At 51.3% G+C, this 24,000-nt stretch overlaps 1 protein-coding gene and 1 long non-coding RNA gene across 2 annotated transcripts in view; both read right to left on the bottom strand.

Annotated features, from left to right (window-relative positions):
• The window catches only part of dachc (dachshund c), a 113,064-nt gene that overhangs the window by 78,595 nt on the left and 10,469 nt on the right, over positions 1-24,000 (bottom strand). The gene's annotated exons all lie outside the window — the stretch shown is intronic.
• Positions 19,827-21,600, bottom strand: LOC127916844 (uncharacterized). The gene is made up of 4 exons (XR_008096285.1): positions 21,329-21,600; positions 20,729-20,788; positions 20,429-20,608; positions 19,827-20,129 (listed from the first exon to the last, which is right to left on the bottom strand). It is a non-coding gene; the product is annotated as an uncharacterized LOC127916844 (long non-coding RNA).

Genomic DNA, 24,000 nt, shown 5'->3' with positions numbered 1-24,000 from the left:
GTCTATGTAATGTGTTGATCAACAACAGACAGAGTGCACTCTAACCCTGATCATCTCAGCAGGTCTATGTAATGTGTTGATCAACAACAGACAGAGTGCACTCTAACCCTGATCATCTCAGCAGGTCTATGTAATGTGTTGATCAACAACAGACAGAGTGTACTCTAACCCTGTTCATCTCAGCAGGTCTATGTAATGTGTTGATCAACAACAGACAGAGTGCACTCTAACCCTGATCATCTCAGCAGGTCTATGTAATGTGTTGATCAACAACAGACAGAGTGTACTCTAACCCTGATCATCTCAGCAGGTCTATGTAATGTGTTGACCAACAACAGACAGAGTGTACTCTAACCCTGATCATCTCAGCAGGTCTATGTAATGTGTTGACCAACAACAGACAGAGTGTACTCTAACCCTGATCATCTCAGCAGGTCTATGTAATGTGTTGATCAACAACAGACAGAGTGTACTCTAACCCTGATCATCTCAGCAGGTCTATGTAATGTGTTGATCAACAACAGACAGAGTGTACTCTAACCCTGATCATCTCAGCAGGTCTATGTAATGTGTTGACCAACAACAGACAGAGTGTACTCTAACCCTGATCATCTCAGCAGGTCTATGTAATGTGTTGACCAACAACAGACAGAGTGTACTCTAACCCTGATCATCTCAGCAGGTCTATGTAATGTGTTGACCAACAACAGACAGAGTGTACTCTAACCCTGATCATCTCAGCAGGTCTATGTAATGTGTTGACCAACAACAGACAGAGTGTACTCTAACCCTGATCATCTCAGCAGGTCTATGTAATGTGTTGACCAACAACAGACAGAGTGTACTCTAACCCTGATCATCTCAGCAGGTCTATGTAATGTGTTGATCAACAACAGACAGAGTGTACTCTAACCTGATCATCTCAGCAGGTCTACAGAATGTGTTGATCAACAACAGACAGAGTGCACTCTAACCCTGATCATCTCAGCAGGTCTATGTAATGTGTTGATCAACAACAGACAGAGTGTACTCTAACCCTGATCATCTCAGCAGGTCTATGTAATGTGTTGACCAACAACAGACAGAGTGCACTCTAACCCTGATCATCTCAGCAGGTCTATGTAATGTGTTGATCAACAACAGACAGAGTGTACTCTAACCCCTGATCATCTCAGCAGGTCTATGTAATGTGTTGATCAACAACAGACAGAGTGTACTCTAACCCTGATCATCTCAGCAGGTCTATGTAATGTGTTGACCAACAACAGACAGAGTGTACTCTAACCCTGATCATCTCAGCAGGTCTATGTAATGTGTTGACCAACAACAGACAGAGTGTACTCTAACCCTGATCATCTCAGCAGGTCTATGTAATGTGTTGACCAACAACAGACAGAGTGTACTCTAACCCTGATCATCTCAGCAGGTCTATGTAATGTGTTGATCAACAATCAGACAGAGTGTACTCTAACCCTGATCATCTCAGCAGGTCTATGTAATGTGTTGACCAACAACAGACAGAGTGTACTCTAACCCTGATCATCTCAGCAGGTCTATGTAATGTGTTGACCAACAACAGACAGAGTGTACTCTAACCCTGATCATCTCAGCAGGTCTATGTAATGTGTTGACCAACAACAGACAGAGTGTACTCTAACCCTGATCATCTCAGCAGGTCTATGTAATGTGTTGACCAACAACAGACAGAGTGTACTCTAACCCTGATCATCTCAGCAGGTCTATGTAATGTGTTGACCAACAACAGACAGAGTGTACTCTAACCCTGATCATCTCAGCAGGTCTATGTAATGTGTTGACCAACAACAGACAGAGTGTACTCTAACCCTGATCATCTCAGCAGGTCTATGTAATGTGTTGACCAACAACAGACAGAGTGTACTCTAACCCTGATCATCTCAGCAGGTCTATGTAATGTGTTGACCAACAACAGACAGAGTGTACTCTAACCCTGATCATCTCAGCAGGTCTATGTAATGTGTTGACCAACAACAGACAGAGTGTACTCTAACCCTGATCATCTCAGCAGGTCTATGTAATGTGTTGACCAACAACAGACAGAGTGTACTCTAACCCTGATCATCTCAGCAGGTCTATGTAATGTGTTGATCAACAACAGACAGAGTGCACTCTAACCTGATCATCTCAGCAGGTCTATGTAATGTGTTGATCAACAACAGACAGAGTGTACTCTAACCCTGATCATCTCAGCAGGTCTATGTAATGTGTTGACCAACAACAGACAGAGTGTACTCTAACCCTGATCATCTCAGCAGGTCTATGTAATGTGTTGATCAACAACAGACAGAGTGTACTCTAACCCTGATCATCTCAGCAGGTCTATGTAATGTGTTGATCAACAACAGACAGAGTGTACTCTAACCCTGATCATCTCAGCAGGTCTATGTAATGTGTTGACCAACAACAGACAGAGTGTACTCTAACCCTGATCATCTCAGCAGGTCTATGTAATGTGTTGACCAACAACAGACAGAGTGTACTCTAACCCCTGATCATCTCAGCAGGTCTATGTAATGTGTTGACCAACAACAGACAGAGTGTACTCTAACCCTGATCATCTCAGCAGGTCTATGTAATGTGTTGACCAACAACAGACAGAGTGTACTCTAACCTGATCATCTCAGCAGGTCTATGTAATGTGTTGACCAACAACAGACAGAGTGTACTCTAACCCTGATCATCTCAGCAGGTCTATGTAATGTGTTGACCAACAACAGACAGAGAGTGTACTCTAACCCTGATCATCTCAGCAGGTCTATGTAATGTGTGACCAACAACAGACAGAGTGTACTCTAACCCTGATCATCTCAGCAGGTCTATGTAATGTGTTGACCAACAACAGACAGAGTGTACTCTAACCCTGATCATCTCAGGTCTATGTAATGTGTTGATCAACAGACAGAGTGTACTCTAACCCTGATCATCTCAGCAGGTCTATGTAATGTGTTGACCAACAACAGACAGAGTGTACTCTAACCCTGATCATCTCAGCAGGTCTATGTAATGTGTTGATCAACAACAGACAGAGTGTACCTAACCCTGATCATCTCAGCAGGTCTATGTAATGTGTTGATCAACAACAGACAGAGTGTACTCTAACCCTGATCATCTCAGCAGGTCTATGTAATGTGTTGATCAACAACAGACAGAGTGCACTCTAAACCCTGCCTCTATCATCTCAGCAGGTCTATGTAATGTGTTGATCAACAACAGACAGAGTGTACTCTAACCCTGATCATCTCAGCAGGTCTATGTAATGTGTTGATCAACAACAGACAGAGTGTACTCTAACCTGATCATCTCAGCAGGTCTATGTAATGTGTTGACCAACAACAGACAGGTGTACTCTAACCCTGATCATCTCAGCAGGTCTATGTAATGTGTTGACCAACAACAGACAGAGTGTACTCTAACCCTGATCATCTCAGCAGGTCTATGTAATGTGTTGACCAACAACAGACAGAGTGTACTCTAACCCTGATCATCTCAGCAGGTCTATGTAATGTGTTGACCAACAACAGACAGAGTGTACTCTAACCCTGATCATCTCAGCAGGTCTATGTAATGTGTTGACCAACAACAGACAGAGTGTACTCTAACCCTGATCATCTCAGCAGGTCTATGTAATGTGTTGATCAACAACAGACAGAGTGTACTCTAACCCTGATCATCTCAGCAGGTCTATGTAATGTGTTGACCAACAACAGACAGAGTGTACTCTAACCCTGATCATCTCAGCAGGTCTATGTAATGTGTTGACCAACAACAGACAGAGTGTACTCTAACCCTGATCATCTCAGCAGGTCAGCTGATCAACAACAGACAGTCTAACCCTGATCATCTCATCTATGTGTGTTGACCAACAACAGACAGAGTGTACTCTAACCTGATCATCTCAGCAGGTCTATGTAATGTGTTGACCAACAACAGACAGAGTGTACTCTAACCCTGATCATCTCAGCAGGTCTATGTAATGTGTTGATCAACAACAGACAGAGTGTACTCTAACCCTGATCATCTCAGCAGGTCTATGTAATGTGTTGATCAACAACAGACAGAGTGTACTCTAACCTGATCATCTCAGCAGGTACTCTAACCCTGATCAGGTCTATGTAATGTGTTGATCAACAACAGACAGAGTGTACTCTAACCCTGATCATCTCAGCAGGTCTATGTAATGTGTTGATCAACAACAGACAGAGTGTACTCTAACCCTGATCATCTCAGCAGGTCTATGTAATGTGTTGATCAACAACAGACAGAGTGTACTCTAACCCTGATCATCTCAGCAGGTCTATGTAATGTGTTGATCAACAACAGACAGAGTGTACTCTAACCCTGATCATCTCAGCAGGTCTATGTAATGTGTTGACCAACAACAGACAGAGTGTACTCTAACCCTGATCATCTCAGCAGGTCTATGTAATGTGTTGACCAACAACAGACAGAGTGTACTCTAACCCTGATCATCTCAGCAGGTCTATGTAATGTGTTGACCAACAACAGACAGAGTGTACTCTAACCCTGATCATCTCAGCAGGTCTATGTAATGTGTTGATCAACAACAGACAGAGTGTACTCTAACCCTGATCATCTCAGCAGGTCTATGTAATGTGTTGACCAACAACAGACAGAGTGTACTCTAACCTGATCATCTCAGCAGGTCTATGTAATGTGTTGATCAACAACAGACAGAGTGTACTCTAACCTGATCATCTCAGCAGGTCTATGTAATGTGTTGACCAACAACAGACAGAGTGTACTCTAACCCTGATCATCTCAGCAGGTCTATGTAATGTGTTGATCAACAACAGACAGAGTGTACTCTAACCCTGATCATCTCAGCAGGTCTATGTAATGTGTTGATCAACAACAGACAGAGTGTACTCTAACCCTGATCATCTCAGCAGGTCTATGTAATGTGTTGATCAACAACAGACAGAGTGTACTCTAACCCTGATCATCTCAGCAGGTCTATGTAATGTGTTGACCAACAACAGACAGACCAGGAAAAACATACGACTCTCTCTAACATCTGGTAACAATCTGTTAATGACAGTATTACACCACAGGTAGTCTACAGACAGAGTTTAGACAGAGTGTACTGTAGTCTACAGACAGAGTGTACTGTAATGTACAGACAGAGTGTACTGTAGCCTACAGACAGAGTGTACTGTAGTCTACAGACAGAGTTTAGACAGAGTGTACTGTAGTCTACAGACAGAGTGTACTGTAATGTACAGACAGAGTGTACTGTAGCCTACAGACAGAGTGTACTGTAGTCTACAGACAGAGTGTACTGTAGTCTACAGACAGACTGTACTGTAGTCTACAGACAGACTGTACTGTAATGTACAGACAGAGTGTACTGTAGCCTACAGACAGAGTGTACTGTAGTCTACAGACAGAGTGTACTGTAGTCTACAGACAGAGTTTAGACAGAGTGTATTGTAACCTACAGACAGAGTGTACTGTAGCCTACAGACAGAGTGTACTGTAGCCTACAGACAGAGTGTACTGTAGCCTACAGACAGAGTGTACTGTAGCCTACAGACAGAGTGTACTGTAGCCTACATACAGAGTGTACTGTAGCCTACAGACAGAGTGTACTGTAACCTACAGACAGAGTGTACTGTAGTCTACAGACAGACTGTACTGTAGTCTACAGACAGACTGTACTGTAGTGTACAGACAGAGTGTACTGTAGTCTACAGACAGAGTGTACTGTAGTCTACAGACAGAGTGTACTGTAGTCCACAGACAGAGTTTAGACAGAGTGTATTGTAACCTACAGACAGAGTGTACTGTAACCTACAGACAGAGTGTACTGTAACCTACAGACAGAGTGTACTGTAGTCTACAGACAGAGTGTACTGTAGCCTACAGACAGAGTGTACTGTAGCCTACAGACAGAGTGTACTGTAGCCTACAGACAGAGTGTACTGTAACCTACAGACAGAGTGTACTGTAACCTACAGACAGAGTGTACTGTAACCTACAGACAGAGTGTACTGTAACCTACAGACAGAGTGTACTGTAACCTACAGAGTGTACTGTAACCTACAGACAGAGTGTACTGTAACCTACAGACAGAGTGTACTGTAACCTACAGACAGAGTGTACTGTAGCCTACAGACAGACTGTACTGTAGCCTACAGACAGACTGTACTGTAGCCTACAGACAGACTGTACTGTAGCCTAGCTATAAACACACAGAGCTCTCTCCTCTCTCTAGTCTGGGGTTGTGGTGAAAGGTTTGGCAGGTTAATTTGATGAACCGATATGTAGCTCCAGAGTTCCCTGCCCTCCTATAATGAGTTGTTATTATTGTCACTCATTATTATTTGAACCAATAGGGACGTGACTAGTTATTATTTCAGCCAATAGGGATGTGACAGGTGACATTCTTCAGTCTGCAGGGAGGGCACCGACATGTGATACTCGCCTTTAAATGTGTCAGTCAGACGCCAGTGCAACAAATGACCCTATTGTCATATTAGACAATACAGTGTCTTCTACACAAAGACCTGGAAACACCAGGAGGGTGGGAGTCTCCTCTCCCCTCTCTTCCCCCCCTCCTTTCCCCTCCCTGTTCTCCTCTCCTCCTCCCTTTTCCTCTCCACCCCCCTCCCGTCCCCTCCCCTCTCTCTCTTCCCTCCTCTGTTCTCCTCTCTATCCTCCTTTCCCCTCCCTCCTCTTTCCCCTCCCCTCCTCTTCTCTCTCCCCTCCCCTCCCCTCCCCAACCCTCCTCCTCCTCCTCTCTCCCCCTCCCCTCCCCTTTCCCCTCTCCCCTCCCCTCCTCTCTTCCCTCCTTTCCCCTCTCCTCCCCTCCCCACCCCTCCTCCCTCCCCCCCCCTCTCTCCCCTCCTCCTCTCTCCTCCTCCTCTCCACTCTCCCCTCCTCTCCTCTCTCCCCTCCTTTCCCCTCTCCTCCCCCTCCCCTCCCTCTCCTCTCTCTCCCCCCTTTCCTCTCTCCTCCCCTCCCCACCTCCTCTCTCCCCCTCCCTCCCTCCCCTCCCTCCCCACTCCTCCTCCTCCCCTCCTCTCTCCTCCTCTCTCCTCCTCCCCTCTCCCCTCCCCTCCCCTCCCCTCTTCCCTCCTTTCCCCTCTCACTCCCCTCCCCACCTCCTCCCTCCTCCTCTCTGCCCTCCCCTCCTCCCCTCCTCCTCCCCTCCCCTCCTCACTCCTCCTCTCTCCCCTCCCCTTTCTTCCCTCCCTTCCCCTCTCTCCTCCCCTCCCCACCCTCCCTCCCCAACCCTCCTCCTCCCTCTCCCCTCCCCCCCCACCCCTCCCTCTCCCCTCCCCTCCTCCCTCCCACTCCTCCTCTCTCCCCTCCCCCCTTTCCCCTCTCCTCCCCTCCCCCACCTCCTCACTCCTCCCTCTCCTCTCCCCCCTCCTTTCCCCTCTCCTCCCCAACCTCCTCCTCCTCTCTCCCCTCCCCTCTTCCCTCCTTTCCCCCCCTCCCTCCTCCCTCCTTTCTCCCTCTCCCTCCTCCCCTCCTCTCTCCCCTCCCTCCCTCTCCTCCTCTCTCCTCCTCTCTCCTCCCTCCTCCCCTCCCCTCCTTCCACCTTCTCTCCCCTCCTCCTCTCTCCCCCTCCCCTCCCTCCCCTCCTCCCTCCTCCCCTCCCCTCCCCTCCTTTCCCTCTCTCCTCCTTCCCAACCCTCCTCCTCCTTTCCTCCTCTCTCCCCTCCTTTCCTCCTCCTTCCCTCCTTTCCCCCTCTCCTCCCCTCCCCACCCCTCCTCCTCCTCCTCCTCTCTCCTCCTTTCCCTCCTCCTCCTCCTCTCCCCTCCCCTCCCCTCCCTCCTCTCCTCCTCTCTCCCCTCCCCTCCTCTCCTCCTCCTTCTCCCCTCCTCCCTCTCTTCTCTCCTCCCCTCCTTTTCTCCTCTCCTCCCCACCCCTCATTCTCCCCTCTCTCCTCCTCCTCCCCTCCTCCTCCTCCTCCCCTCCCCACCCTCCTCCCCTCCCTCCCCTCCCCTCCCCTCCTCCCCTCCTCCTCTCTCCCCCTCCCCTCCTCCCCTCCCCCCTCCCTCCCCTCCTCCCCTTCCCCTTTCCTCTCCTCCCCTCCTCACCCTCTCCTCCTCTCCCTCCCTCCCCTCCCCCACCCTCCTCTCTCCCCTCCCCTCCCTCCCCTCCTTTCCCCTCCCCTTCCCCTCCCCCTCCCCCTCTCCCCTCCCTCCTCCTCCTCCTCTCTCTCCCCTCCCCTCCTCCCTCTTCCTCCTTTCCTCCTCTCCCCTCCTTCTCCTTCCCGATCCTCATCCCTCCCTCGATCTCCTTCTCCCCTCCTCCCCTCTCCTCCCCTCCCCACCTTTCCTCCTCCTCTCCTCCCCTCCTTCCTCCTCTCCTCTCTCCCCTCCTCTCTTTTCTCTCTCCTCCCCTCCCCACCCCCCCTCTCATCCCCACTCCCCCTCTCTCCCCTCCCCTCCTCACTCCTCCTCTCTCCCCTCTCTCCCCCTCCCCTCCTTTCCCCTCTCTCCTCCCCTCCCCCCTCCCTCACTCCTCCTCCTCCCCTCCCCTCCCTCACTCCTCTCCTCCCCTCCCCCTCCCCTCCCCTCCCTCCTCCCTCCTCCCCAACCCTCCCTCTCCTTCTCCCTCCCCTTCCCTCTTCCCTCCCCACCCCTCTCCTCCCCTCCCCCTTCCTCCTCCTCCTCCTCTCCTCCCCCTCCCCTCCCCCTCCTTTCCTCTCCTCCCCCTCCCCTCCTCTCCTCCTCTCTCCCCTCCTCCCCCCAACTCCTCCTCTCTCCCCTCCCCCCTCCTTTCCCCTCTCTCCTCCCCTCCCCCGACACCTCCTCCCGATCCTCCTCCTCCTCCTCTCCCCTCCTCTCCCCTCCCTTTCCCTCTCCTCCCCTCCCCCAACCCTCCTCCTCCTCCTCTCTCCCCTCCTCCTTCCCCTCCTTTCCCCTCTCCTCCCCACCCCTCCTCTCTCCCCCCCCCTCCCTCCCCACTCACTCCTCTCTCCCCTCCCCTCCCCTCCCCTTTCCCCTCTCCTCCCCTCCCCCCACCCTCCTCCCCACTCCTCCTCTCTCCCCTCCCCTCCCTCCTCCTCCTCTCCCCTCCCCTCCCCTCCTCCCCCTCTCTCCCCCTCTCTCCCCTCCCCTCCTCACTCCCCCTCTCCTCCCTCCCCTCCCTCACTCCTCTCCCCTCCTCCTTTCCCCTCCCTCTCTCCCCTCCCTCCTCCTCCTCCTCTCTTCCTCCTCTCTCTCCTCTTCCTCCTCCCCCTCCCCCTCTCTCCTCTCCCCCCTCCCCACCCCTCCCCCTCTCTCCCCTCCCCTCCTTTCCCCTCTCCCCCTCTCCACCCTCCCCCCTCCTCCTCCTCTCTCTCTTTCCTCTCCCCCTCCTCACTCCTCCTCTCTCCCTCTCCCGTCCTCACTCCCCCTCTCTCCCCTCCCCTCCCCTCCCCTCCCCTTCTCTCCCCTCCCCTCCTCCTCCTCCTCTCTTTCTCTCCCCTGCTCACTCCTCCTCTCTCACCTCCCCTCCTCCCTCCTCCTCCTCTCCCCTCCTCCTCACCCTCCCCCTCTCCTCCCTCCCCTCCTCCTCCCCCTCTCTCCTCTCCCCTCTCACTCCCCCTCTCCCCTCCCCTCCTCCCCTCCTCTCTCCTCCCCTCTTTTGGTAAGAAAGAGCTGAGAGGACATGATGTGGTTTAATCAGCATCACCCACAGGACTTCTCTTTCTCTCTCTGTCTTTTTCTTATTCTCACACGTTGTATCTTCCTGCATACGTCGGCTATTTCCAATCACGTCCTAATGAACCATAAAACTCAACCACACACTCTTATTTTAGCTTGCTACGTAGAAGGTGAAAAAAAGTTACATTTCCCAGATATTCTCTTTCAGCTCCAAATGAAATAAATATATGTTTCTTCTCTCTGTTCTCTCTCTGCTGTGAACTTGTAATGCCTCTCTGTCACATCGTCCTTCAGAAGCTTTGTCTCCTTCAGCCAGAACGGAAGAGCACAATGACCAGCGAACTACAGGACAATGGCTGTGTGACAGAACTCTCCAATGTCAGTGTCTTGACCTTAATGCATGTGACCCTTATTGGCCAATCAGCTACCTTGTCTGAGAGAGACAGTTGATCATTGCTGTGCTTTGGAAATGTGTCAACTGCAGGATTAACATGAGAACTAAATGCCCTGGGTCATACATTATCCTGTACCTATTTATTACATACAGATGTACAGATGGGGGTCATCTATACATTATCCTGTACCTATTTATTACATACAGATGGGGGTCATCTATACATTATCCTGTACCTATTTATTACATACAGATGGGGGTCATCTATACATTATCCTGTACCTATTTATTACATACAGATGGGGGTCATCTATACATTATCCTGTACTGAAACCTATTTATTACATACAGATGGGGGTCATCTATACATTATCCTGCTGCATGTACATCTACAGAGTGGCATAGCCAACCAACCAACCAACCAACCAACCAACCAACCAACCAACCAACCAGCCAACCAACCAACCAACCAACCAGCCAACCAACCAACCAGCCAGCCAACCAACCAACCAGCCAACCAGCCAACCAACCAGCCAACCAGCCAACCAACCAACCAACCAACCAGCCAACCAGCCAACCAGCCAACCAGCCAACCAACCAGCCAACCAGCCAGCCAACCAACCAGCCAACCAGCCAAACAGGACCATAGATGTAGAATCCATCTCATGTATTCAGCCCTCTCTATCCTATGTGGGTCGGACCAGAGTGGCATAGACAACCAGCCAACCAACCAACCAGCCAACCAACCAGCCAACCAACCAGACAACCAGCCAACCAACCAACCAGCCAACCAGCCAGCCAACTCTATCCATGTGGGTCAACCAGCCAGCCCTCTCAATCCTATGTGGGTCTAACCAGCCCTCTCCCTCTCTATCCTATGTGGGTCTAACCAGCCCTCTCCCTCTCTATCCTATGTGGGTCTAACCAGCCCTCTCCCTCTCTATCCTATGTGGGTCTAACCAGCCCTCTCCCTCTCTATCCTATGTGGGTCTAACCAGCCCTCTCCCTCTCTCTCCTATGTGGGTCTAACCAGCCCTCTCCCTCTCTATCCTATGTGGGTCTAACCAGCCCTCTCCCTCTCTATCCTATGTGGGTCTAACCAGCCCTCTCCCTCTCTATCCTATGTGGGTCTAACCAGCCCTCTCCCTCTCTATCCTATGTGGGTCTAACCAGCCCTCTCCCTCTCTATCCTATGTGGGTCTAACCAGCCCTCTCCCTCTCTATCCTATGTGGGTCTAACCAGCCCTCTCCATCTCTATCCTATGTGGGTCTAACCAGCCCTCTCCCTCTCTATCCTATGTGGGTCTAACCAGCCCTCTCCCTCTCCCTCTCCCTCTCTATCCTATGTGGGTCTAACCAGCCCTCTCCCTCTCTATCCTATGTGGGTCTAACCAGCCCTCTCCCTCTCTATCCTATGTGGGTCTAACCAGCCCTCTCCATCTCTATCCTATGTGGGTCTAACCAGCCCTCTCCCTCTCCCTCCTATGTGGGTCTAACCAGCCCTCTCCCTCTCCCTCCTATGTGGGTCTAACCAGCCCTCTCCCTCTCCCTCCTATGTGGGTCTAACCAGCCCTCTCCCTCTCCCTCCTATGTGGGTCTAACCAGCCCTCTCCCTCTCCATCCTATGTGGGTCTAACCAGCCCTCTCCCTCTCCCTCCTATGTGGGTCTAACCAGCCCTCTCCCTCTCTATCCTATATGGGTCTAACCAGCCCTCTCCCTCTCTATCCTATGTGGGTCTAACCAGCCCTCTCCCTCTCTATCCTATGTGGGTCTAACCAGCCCTCTCCCTCTCTATCCTATGTGGGTCTAACCAGCCCTCTCCTCTCTATCCTATGTGGGTCTAACCAGCCCTCTCCCTCTCTATCCTATGTGGGTCTAACCAGCCCTCTCCCTCTCTATCCTATGTGGGTCTAACCAGCCCTCTCCCTCTCTATCCTATGTGGGTCTAACCAGCCCTCTCCCTCTCTATCCTATGTGGGTCTAACCAGCCCTCTCCTCTCTATCCTATGTGGGTCTAACCAGCCCTCTCCCTCTCTATCCTATGTGGGTCTAACCAGCCCTCTCCCTCTCTATCCTATGTGGGTCTAACCAGCCCTCTCCCTCTCCCCCTCCTATGTGGGTCTAACCAGCCCTCTCCCTCTCTATCCTATGTGGGTCTAACCAGCCCTCTCCTCTCTATCCTATGTGGGTCTAACCAGCCCTCTCCCTCTACCTCCTATGTGGGTCTAACCAGCCCTCTCCCTCTCTATCCTATGTGGGTCTAACCAGCCCTCTCCCTCTCCCTCCTATGTGGGTCTAACCAGCCCTCTCCCTCTCTATCCTATGTGGGTCTAACCAGCCCTCTCCCTCTCTATCCTATGTGGGTCTAACCAGCCCTCTCCCTCTCTATCCTATGTGGGTCTAACCAGCCCTCTCCCTCTCTATCCTATGTGGGTCTAACCAGCCCTCTCCCTCTCTATCCTATGTGGGTCTAACCAGCCCTCTCCCTCTCTATCCTATGTGGGTCTAACCAGCCCTCTCCCTCTCTATCCTATGTGGGTCTAACCAGCCCTCTCCCTCTCTATCCTATGTGGGTCTAACCAGCCCTCTCCTCTCTATCCTATGTGGGTCTAACCAGCCCTCTCCCTCTCTATCCTATGTGGGTCTAACCAGCCCTCTCCCTCTCTATCCTATGTGGGTCTAACCAGCCCTCTCCCTCTCTATCCTATGTGGGTCTAACCAGCCCTCTCCCTCTCTATCCTATGTGGGTCTAACCAGCCCTCTCCCTCTCTATCCTATGTGGGTCTAACCAGCCCTCTCCCTCTCTATCCTATGTGGGTCTAACCAGCCCTCTCCCTCTCTATCCTATGTGGGTCTAACCAGCCCTCTCCCTCTCTATCCTATGTGGGTCTAACCAGCCCTCTCCCTCTCTATCCTATGTGGGTCTAACCAGCCCTCTCCCTCTCTATCCTATGTGGGTCTAACCAGCCCTCTCCCTCTCTATCCTATGTGGGTCTAACCAGCCCTCTCCCTCTCTATCCTATATGGGTCTAACCAGCCCTCTCCCTCTCTATCCTATGTGGGTCTAACCAGCCCTCTCCCTCTCTATCCTATATGGGTCTAACCAGCCCTCTCCCTCTCTATCCTATGTGGGTCTAACCAGCCCTCTCCATCTCTATCCTATGTGGGTCTAACCAGCCCTCTCCCTCTCTATCCTATATGGGTCTAACCAGCCCTCTCCCTCTCTATCCTATATGGGTCTAACCAGCCCTCTCCCTCTCTATCCTATGTGGGTCTAACCAGCCCTCTCCCTCTCTATCCTATGTGGGTCTAACCAGCCCTCTCCCTCTCTATCCTATGTGGGTCTAACCAGCCCTCTCCCTCTCTATCCTATGTGGGTCTAACCAGCCCTCTCCCTCTCTATCCTATGTGGGTCTAACCAGCCCTCTCCCTCTCTATCCTATGTGGGTCTAACCAGCCCTCTCCCTCTCTATCCTATGTGGGTCTAACCAGCCCTCTCCCTCTCTATCCTATGTGGGTCTAACCAGCCCTCTCCATCTCTATCCTATGTGGGCCCTCTCCCTCTCTATCCAGCCTCTCCCTCTCCCTCTATCCTATGTGGGTCTAACCAGCCCTCTCCCTCTCTATCCTATGTGGGTCTAACCAGCCCTCTCCCTCTCTATCCTATGTGGGTCTAACCAGCCCTCTCCCTCTCTATCCTATGTGGGTCTAACCAGCCCTCTCCCTCTCTATCCTATGTGGGTCTAACCAGCCCTCTCCCTCTCTATCCTATGTGGGTCTAACCAGCCCTCTCCCTCTCTATCCTATATGGGTCTAACCAGCCCTCTCCCTCTCTATCCTATGTGGGTCTAACCAGCCCTCTCCCTCTCTATCCTATGTGGGTCTAACCAGCCCTCTCCCTCTCTATCCTATGTGGGTCTAACCAGCCCTCTCCCTCTCTATCCTATCCTATGGGTCTAACCAGCCCTCTCCCTCTCTATCCTATGTGGGTCTAACCAGCCCTCTCCCTCTCTATCCTATGTGGGTCTAACCAGCCCTCTCCTCTCTATCCTATGTGGGTCTAACCAGCCCTCTCCCTCTCCCTCCTATGTGGGTCTAACCAGCCCTCTCCCTCTCTATCCTATGTGGGTCTAACCAGCCCTCTCCCTCTCCCTCCTATGTGGGTCTAACCAGCCCTCTCCCTCTCCCTCCTATGTGGGTCTAACCAGCCCTCTCCCTCTCTCTCCTATGTGGGTCTAACCAGCCCTCTCCCTCTCTATCCTATGTGGGTCTAACCAGCCCTCTCCCTCTCTATCCTATGTGGGTCTAACCAGCCCTCTCCCTCTCTATCCTATGTGGGTCTAACCAGCCCTCTCCCTCTCTATCCTATGTGGGTCTAACCAGCCCTCTCCCTCTCTATCCTATGTGGGTCTAACCAGCCCTCTCCATCTCTATCCTATGTGGGTCTAACCAGCCCTCTCCCTCTCTATCCTATGTGGGTCTAACCAGCCCTCTCCCTCTCTATCCTATGGGTCTAACCAGCCCTCTCCTCTCTATCCTATGTGGGTCTAACCAGCCCTCTCCCTCTCTATCCTATGTGGGTCTAACCAGCCCTCTCCCTCTCTATCCTATATGGGTCTAACCAGCCCTCTCCCTCTCTATCCTATGTGGGTCTAACCAGCCCTCTCCCTCTCTATCCTATGTGGGTCTAACCAGCCCTCTCCCTCTCTATCCTATGTGGGTCTAACCAGCCCTCTCCCTCTCTATCCTATATGGGTCTAACCAGCCCTCTCCCTCTCTATCCTATATGGGTCTAACCAGCCCTCTCCCTCTCTATCCTATATGGGTCTAACCAGCCCTCTCCCTCTCTATCCTATGTGGGTCTAACCAGCCCTCTCCCTCTCTATCCTATGTGGGTCTAACCAGCCCTCTCCATCTCTATCCTATGTGGGTCTAACCAGCCCTCTCCCTCTCTATCCTATATGGGTCTAACCAGCCCTCTCCCTCTCTATCCTATGTGGGTCTAACCAGCCCTCTCCCTCTCTATCCTATGTGGGTCTAACCAGCCCTCTCCCTCTCTATCCTATGTGGGTCTAACCAGCCCTCTCCCTCTCTATCCTATGTGGGTCTAACCAGCCCTCTCCCTCCTCCCTCTCTATCCTATGTGGGTCTAACCAGCCCTCTCCCTCTCTATCCTATGTGGGTCTAACCAGCCCTCTCCCTCTCCCTCTCCCTCTCTATCCTATGTGGGTCTAACCAGCCCTCTCCCTCTCTATCCTATGTGGGTCTAACCAGCCCTCTCCCTCTCTATCCTATGTGGGTCTAACCAGCCCTCTCCATCTCTATCCTATGTGGGTCTAACCAGCCCTCTCCCTCTCTATCCTATGTGGGTCTAACCAGCCCTCTCCCTCTCTATCCTATGTGGGTCTAACCAGCCCTCTCCCTCTCTATCCTATGTGGGTCTAACCAGCCCTCTCCCTCTCTATCCTATATGGGTCTAACCAGCCCTCTCCCTCTCTATCCTATGTGGGTCTAACCAGCCCTCTCCCTCTCCCTCCTATGTGGGTCTAACCAGCCCTCTCCCTCTCCCTCCTATGTGGGTCTAACCAGCCCTCTCCCTCTCTATCCTATGTGGGTCTAACCAGCCCTCTCCCTCTCTATCCTATGTGGGTCTAACCAGCCCTCTCCCTCTCTATCCTATGTGGGTCTAACCAGCCCTCTCCCTCTCCCTCCTATGTGGGTCTAACCAGCCCTCTCCCTCTCTATCCTATGTGGGTCTAACCAGCCCTCTCCCTCTCTATCCTATGTGGGTCTAACCAGCCCTCTCCCTCTCCCTCCTATGTGGGTCTAACCAGCCCTCTCCCTCTCTATCCTATGTGGGTCTAACCAGCCCTCTCCCTCTCCCTCCTATGTGGGTCTAACCAGCCCTCTCCCTCTCTATCCTATGTGGGTCTAACCAGCCCTCTCCCTCTCTATCCTATGTGGGTCTAACCAGCCCTCTCCCTCTCTATCCTATGTGGGTCTAACCAGCCCTCTCCCTCTCCCTCCTATGTGGGTCTAACCAGCCCTCTCCCTCTCCCTCCTATGTGGGTCTAACCAGCCCTCTCCCTCTCCCTCCTATGTGGGTCTAACCAGCCCTCTCCCTCTCTATCCTATGTGGGTCTAACCAGCCCTCTCCCTCTCTATCCTATATGGGTCTAACCAGCCCTCTCCCTCTCTATCCTATGTGGGTCTAACCAGCCCTCTCCCTCTCTATCCTATATGGGTCTAACCAGCCCTCTCCCTCTCTATCCTATGTGGGTCTAACCAGCCCTCTCCCTCTCTATCCTATGTGGGTCTAACCAGCCCTCTCCCTCTCTATCCTATGTGGGTCTAACCAGCCCTCTCCCTCTCTCCTCCTATATGGGTCTAACCAGCCCTCTCCCTCTCCCTCTCTATCCTATGTGGGTCTAACCAGCCCTCTCCCTCTCTATCCTATGTGGGTCTAACCAGCCCTCTCCCTCTCTATCCTATGTGGGTCTAACCAGCCCTCTCCCTCTCTATCCTATGTGGGTCTAACCAGCCCTCTCCCTCTCTATCCTATGTGGGTCTAACCAGCCCTCTCCCTCTCTATCCTATATGGGTCTAACCAGCCCTCTCCATCTCTATCCTATATGGGTCTAACCAGCCCTCTCCCTCTCTATCCTATGTGGGTCTAACCAGCCCTCTCCTCTCTAAATCCTATATGGGTCTAACCAGCCCTCTCCCTCTCTATCCTATATGGGTCTAACCAGCCCTCTCCCTCTCTATCCTATGTGGGTCTAACCAGCCCTCTCCCTCTCTATCCTATATGGGTCTAACCAGCCCTCTCCCTCTCTATCCTATGTGGGTCTAACCAGCCCTCTCCCTCTCTATCCTATATGGGTCTAACCAGCCCTCTCCCTCTCTATCCTATGTGGGTCTAACCAGCCCTCTCCCTCTCTATCCTATATGGGTCTAACCAGCCCTCTCCCTCTCTATCCTATATGGGTCTAACCAGCCCTCTCCCTCTCTATCCTATGTGGGTCTAACCAGCCCTCTCCCTCTATCCTATGTGGGTCTAACCAGCCCTCTCCCTCTCTATCCTATGTGGGTCTAACCAGCCCTCTCCATCTCTATCCTATGTGGGTCTAACCAGCCCTCTCCCTCTCTATCCTATATGGGTCTAACCAGCCCTCTCCCTCTCTATCCTATATGGGTCTAACCAGCCCTCTCCCTCTCTATCCTATGTGGGTCTAACCAGCCCTCTCCCTCTCCCTCCCCTCTCCCTCTCTATCCTATGTGGGTCTAACCAGCCCTCTCCTCTCCCTCTCCTCTCTATCCTATGTGGGTCTAACCAGCCCTCTCCCTCTATCCTATGTGGGTCTAACCAGCCCTCTCCCTCTCTATCCTATGTGGGTCTAACCAGCCCTCTCCCTCTCTATCCTATGTGGGTCTAACCAGCCCTCTCCCTCTCTATCCTATGTGGGTCTAACCAGCCCTCTCCCTCTCCCTCCTATGTGGGTCTAACCAGCCCTCTCCCTCTCTATCCTATGTGGGTCTAACCAGCCCTCTCCCTCTCTATCCTATATGGGTCTAACCAGCCCTCTCCCTCTCTATCCTATGTGGGTCTAACCAGCCCTCTCCATCTCCCTCCTATGTGGGTCTAACCAGCCCTCTCCCTCTCCCTCCTATGTGGGTCTAACCAGCCCTCTCCCTCTCCCTCCTATGTGGGTCTAACCAGCCCTCTCCCTCTCCCTCCTATGTGGGTCTAACCAGCCCTCTCCCTCTCCCTCCTATGTGGGTCTAACCAGCCCTCTCCCTCTCCCTCCTATGTGGGTCTAACCAGCCCTCTCCATCTCTATCCTATGTGGGTCTAACCAGCCCTCTCCCTCTCCCTCCTATGTGGGTCTAACCAGCCCTCTCCCTCTCCCTCCTATGTGGGTCTAACCAGCCCTCTCCCTCTCTATCCTATGTGGGTCTAACCAGCCCTCTCCCTCTCTATCCTATATGGGTCTAACCAGCCCTCTCCCTCTCTATCCTATATGGGTCTAACCAGCCCTCTCCCTCTCTATCCTATGTGGGTCTAACCAGCCCTCTCCCTCTCTATCCTATATGGGTCTAACCAGCCCTCTCCCTCTCTATCCTATGTGGGTCTAACCAGCCCTCTCCATCTCTATCCTATGTGGGTCTAACCAGCCCTCTCCCTCTCCCTCCTATGTGGGTCTAACCAGCCCTCTCCCTCTCTATCCTATGTGGGTCTAACCAGCCCTCTCCCTCTCTATCCTATGTGGGTCTAACCAGCCCTCTCCCTCTCTATCCTATATGGGTCTAACCAGCCCTCTCCCTCTCCCTCCTATGTGGGTCTAACCAGCCCTCTCCTCTCTATCCTATGTGGGTCTAACCAGCCCTCTCCCTCTCTATCCTATGGGGTCTAACCAGCCCTCTCCCTCTCCCTCCTATGTGGGTCTAACCAGCCCTCTCCCTCTCTATCCTATGTGGGTCTAACCAGCCCTCTCCCTCTCTATCCTATGTGGGTCTAACCAGCCCTCTCCCTCTCTATCCTATGTGGGTCTAACCAGCCCTCTCCCTCTCTATCCTATGTGGGTCTAACCAGCCCTCTCCCTCTCTATCCTATGTGGGTCTAACCAGCCCTCTCCCTCTCCCTCCTATGTGGGTCTAACCAGCCCTCTCCCTCTCCCTCCTATGTGGGTCTAACCAGCCCTCTCCCTCTCCCTCCTATGTGGGTCGGACCATTCATCTATCCTTTTGTCCTTGATTCAATGAGGGTTCAATTGTCTCCAGAAACAGACTGTTTTATCCAGAGAATAAATCAGGCGATCTGTTTTCAGTGTCTGGCAGATATGGGGCAGAGTATCTTTAACACACACACACACACACATGCATACACACACGCGCGCACGCACGCACCACGCACACCAGCATACACACACACGTGCACTACCTTGGACACACACACACACACACACACACACACACACACACACACACACACACACACACACACACCAGGGCCCACATGGACACACACATTACCCTACACACACACACACACTACCTTGGACCAGGGCCCACATGGAGTCTGTACATTACGCTACACACACACACACACACACCAGGGCACACATGGACACGTCTGTAACATTACACACACACATACACACACACACGCATACACACACACCTTGGACGCATACACACACACACACACACACACACGCATACACACACACACTCACACGCATACACACACACACTCACACGCACACACACACACACCCGCACACACATCTTTACCACTGTGAGAACAGTGCGACCTCAAAACGCCAGAGGTTTCTCCTCAGAAATCACTGAAACTTTGGGATGTAAATATATTATGATCCATCATTGTTTTTCTACACATCATTTTAACCCACGTCTTTAAAACAAATAAGTCTTAAGGATTTAAGTGCATTATTAAAATAGACTGTGTGAGTTTCTCATAACTAAGACAAATTTGACTTCCCAGGAACAAACTTGGCCCTGAGATGGCTGTTCTCCTAAACATCCTCTGCCTGTGTGGGATTTAACTGGTCTGGAGATGTCCACTACTTTCATCGGCCCAATAAAGTGTGGGATGTAATCATGTGATCCATACATCATCACCAGCCAAACAACACAGACTTTCCCAAGGAGACAAACGAAAACATGAACAAGAACAAAATAACATCGCTGATTTACCACGAAACAACCGAGACAGGCCCACATGGACCTACTCCCTATATAGTGCACTACCTTGGACCAGGGCCCATATGGAGTCTGTAACATTACCCTACTCCCTATATAGTGCACTACCTTGGACCAGGGCCCACATGGAGTCTGTAACATTACCCTACTCCCTATATAGTGCACTACCTTGGACCAGGGCCCACATGGAGTCTGTAACATTACCCTACTCCCTATATAGTGCACTACCTTGGACCAGGGCCCACATGGAGTCTGTAACATTACCCTACTCCCTATATAGTGCACTACCTTGGACCAGGGCCCACATGGAGTCTGTAACATTAACCTACTCCCTATATAGTGCACTACCTTGGACCAGGGCCCACATGGAGTCTGTAACATTAACCTACTCCCTATATAGTGCACTACCTTGGACCAGGGCCCACATGGAGTCTGTAACATTACCCTACTCCCTATATAGTGCACTACCTTGGACCAGGGCCCACATGGAGTCTGTAACATTACCCTACTCCCTATATAGTGCACTACCTTGGACCAGGGCCCATATGGAGTCTGTAACATTACCCTACTCCCTATATAGTGCACTACCTTGGACCAGGGCCCACATGGAGTCTGTAACATTACCCTACTCCTATATAGTGCACTACCTTGGACCAGGGCCCACATGGAGTCTGTAACATGAACCTACTCCCTATATAGTGCACTACCTTGGACCAGGGCCCACATGGAGTCTGTAACATTAACCTACTCCCTATATAGTGCACTACCTTGGACCAGGGCCCACATGGAGTCTGTAACATTACCCTACTCCCTATATAGTGCACTACCTTGGACCAGGGCCCACATGGAGTCTGTAACATTAACCTACTCCCTATATAGTGCACTACCTTGGACCAGGGCCCACATGGAGTCTGTAACATTAACCTACTCCCTATATAGTGCACTACCTTGGACCAGGGCCCACATGGAGTCTGTAACATGAACCTACTCCCTATATAGTGCACTACCTTGGACCAGGGCCCATATGGAGTCTGTAACATTACCCTACTCCCTATATAGTGCACTACCTTGGACCAGGGCCCACATGGAGTCTGTAACATTACCCTACTCCCTATATAGTGCACTACCTTGGACCAGGGCCCACATGGAGTCTGTAACATTAACCTACTCCCTATATAGTGCACTACCTTGGACCAGGGCCCACATGGAGTCTGTAACATTACCCTACTCCCTATATAGTGCACTACCTTGGACCAGGGCCCACATGGAGTCTGTAACATTAACCTACTCCCTATATAGTGCACTACCTTGGACCAGGGCCCACATGGAGTCTGTAACATTACCCTACTCCCTATATAGTGCACTACCTTGGACCAGGGCCCACATGGAGTCTGTAACATTAACCTACTCCCTATATAGTGCACTACCTTGGACCAGGGCCCACATGGAGTCTGTAACATTACCCTACTCCCTATATAGTGCACTACCTTGGACCAGGGCCCACATGGAGTCTGTAACATTACCCTACTCCCTATATAGTGCACTACCTTGGACCAGGGCCCACATGGAGTCTGTAACATTACCCTACTCCCTATATAGTGCACTACCTTGGACCAGGGCCCACATGGAGTCTGTAACATGAACCTACTCCCTATATAGTGCACTACCTTGGACCAGGGCCCACATGGAGTCTGTAACATTACCCTACTCCCTATATAGTGCACTACCTTGGACCAGGGCCCACATGGAGTCTGTAACATTACCCTACTCCCTATATAGTGCACTACCTTGGACCAGGGCCCACATGGAGTCTGTAACATTACCCTACTCCCTATAGTGCACTACCTTGGACCAGGGCCCACATGGAGTCTGTAACTACCTTGTGCACTACCTTGGGCCCACATGGAGTCTGTAACATTACCCTACTCCCTATATAGTGCACTACCTTGGACCAGGGCCCACATGGAGTCTGTAACATTACCCTACTCCCTATAGTGCACTACCTTGGACCAGGGCCCACATGGAGTCTGTAACATGAACCTACTCCCTATATAGTGCACTACCTTGGACCAGGGCCCATATGGAGTCTGTAACATTACCCTACTCCCTATATAGTGCACTACCTTGGACCAGGGCCCACATGGAGTCTGTAACATTACCCTACTCCCTATATAGTGCACTACCTTGGACCAGGGCCCACATGGAGTCTGTAACATTACCCTACTCCCTATATAGTGCACTACCTTGGACCAGGGCCCACATGGAGTCTGTAACATTACCCTACTCCCTATATAGTGCCTACCTGTACCAGGGCCCACATGGAGTCTGTAACATTAACCTACTCCTATATAGTGCACTACCTTGGACCAGGGCACCACATATAGTGACTCTGTATTACCCTACACTACTTTTACAGAGGCCCACATGGAGTCTATTCCCGATATAGTACACTACCTTGGACCAGGGCCCACAGGTCTGTGCCATTTGGAATGAAGAGTCCTTTTCGGCCCCTGTTTTACAGTGTGGTGCATCGTGCACTACTCTCAGTCACCCTGAGATCAGCCCAACTACAAAGCTCCGGAACTTTCCAGTAGTTTTCCTTCCTTCATTAATTAGTGTTTCCTAAAACCTGCAGGAGTTCTGCCTTACTGATGGAAAGCAGGGTCGAGGTACATACACACACACACACACACACACACACACACACACACACACACACACACACACACACACACACACACACACACACACACACACACACACACACACACACACACACACACACACACTCCGTTACAGAAAGTACAGAGACAAAACAGAGATAAAAGTGGTTGTTTAATGTCAGTTCAGTTCCTCTTGGCTTTCCTTCACAACATACTGTTTATTTACACACTAGCTGATCAGTCTGTGGGAATGTGTGTGTGTGTGTGTGTGTGTGTGTGTGTGTGTGTGTGTGTGTGTGTGTGTGTGTGTGTGTGTGTGTGTGTGTGTGTGTGTGTGTGTGTGTGTGTGTGTGTGTGTGTGTGTGTGTGTGTGTGTGTGTGTGTGTGTGTGTGTGTGTATCATCATCCATGTGTGTGTATCCAACAGTTCCCCTCCAGTTGGTTTTTAACCAGGGCAACAGTTCCCCTCCAGTTGGTTTTTAACCAGGGCAACAGTTCCCCTCCAGTTGGTTTTTAACCAGGGCAACAGTTCCCCTCCAGTTGGTTTTTAACCAGGGCTTTAACAATAACTTTACAGTAACACGGCCTAGCCAGCCTTAGTGTGTGTGTAACTGTCTGTGTATGTGTGTGTGTGTGCTCTGTGTTTGTGTGTGTGTGTGTGTGTGTATGTGCTCTGTGTGTGTGTGTGTGTGTGTGTGTGTGTGTGTGTGTGTGTGTGTGTGTGTGTGTGTGTGTGTGTGTGTGTGTGTGTGTGTGTGTGTGTGTGTGTGTGTGTGTGTGTGTGTGTGTGTGTGTGTGTGTGTGTGTGTGTGTGTGTGTGTGTGTGTGTGTGTGTGTGTGTGTGTGTGTGTGTGTGTGTGTGTGTGTGTGTGTGTGTGTGTGTGTGTGCGTGTGTGTGTGTGTGTGTGCTCTGTGAAGTGGAGACAGAGAGCTGAGGTTCCCTGAGGTGGATTAATGAAAAAGCCTTTCATGGAAAAGTCATCAAGCAGAGAGAGGGAGAGAAAGGTGGAAGGACATGTGGTGAGCTGCAGGATGCACCGTGTGTGTGTGTGTGTGTGTGTGTGTGTATGAACAGAGCTGTGGGAATCTGAGCCATGGCGTGGAAGAGGACGTCTGGGTGAGATTTTAATTAAAGTCTGAGACAAGAGGTCACACACCATGCCCCCCCCCCCTCTCACAAACACACACTCTCTCTCTCACAGGACTCAATTGACTTCATTTACAGCATTTAAAAGACACACTGTTCTGTCCACTCCACTATTCTGTCCACTCCACTATTCTGTCCACTCCACTATTCTGTCCACTCCACTATTCTGTCCACTCCACTATTCTGTCCACTCCACTATTCTGTCCACTCCACTATTCTGTCCACTCCACTATTCTGTCCACTTCACTGTTCTGTCCACTTCACTGTTCTGTCCACTCCACTATTCTGTCCACTCCACTATTCTGTCCACTCCACTATTCTGTCCACTCCACTATTCTGTCCACTCCACTATTCTGTCCACTCCACTGTTCTGTCCACTTCACTGTTCTGTCCACATCATCAACACTGT

This window comes from Oncorhynchus keta, chromosome 37, assembly GCF_023373465.1.
Source record: "Oncorhynchus keta strain PuntledgeMale-10-30-2019 chromosome 37, Oket_V2, whole genome shotgun sequence".
Lineage (NCBI taxonomy): Eukaryota > Metazoa > Chordata > Actinopteri > Salmoniformes > Salmonidae > Oncorhynchus > Oncorhynchus keta.
The sequence above is the reverse complement of the archived record's forward strand: the minus strand, read 5'-3'. Positions and strand labels throughout refer to the sequence as shown.